The sequence below is a fragment of the Atta colombica genome, unplaced genomic scaffold (genome assembly GCF_001594045.1).
Source record: "Atta colombica isolate Treedump-2 unplaced genomic scaffold, Acol1.0 scaffold252, whole genome shotgun sequence".
NCBI lineage: Eukaryota > Metazoa > Arthropoda > Insecta > Hymenoptera > Formicidae > Atta > Atta colombica.
In genome coordinates this window covers 618573-619095 of record NW_017259351.1, presented here as the reverse complement: position 1 = coordinate 619095, position 523 = coordinate 618573, and positions in this window count along the sequence as shown.

The following is a 523-nucleotide window of genomic DNA, read 5'->3' as shown; positions in this document are numbered from 1 at the left end:
CTTCCTAGGGGGGAGGGAGGGGGAAGGGGGAATGTTCAAGGAACTTTATCACAACTATTTAATTTTTAACACTGCTCTTTATAGATAATCAAAATAAAATTTTATTGAAGCGGAATTTATTTCTGTAAGATTTATTAAAGAAAAATCTTGTCATGTCTATCCATTGCAATTCTTGATTTTAATGGTTACTGATCGATAGTTGAACAATACTTCAATTAAAATTGATTTAATTTATGTCAAAAAATTTTTAATGAACAAATTTTTACTAAACATTGGTTAATTCTTGAAAATATGTTTCATTTTTTTTTTTATATTTTGTAGAGTATTCTTTAACTTTACAATGTAATAATGTATTCAAGTTATTTCAACAATTTTAAGTGAGGAAAATCGAAGAAGATTATGAAATTATAATAAAAAATGAATCAAATTAGAAAACTATGTCCTAGCGATTAGTTTCATTATAACTTGTACAATAGATAATTTTACATATCGTCACTATTATATAGCTTCCTACTTTTGATTG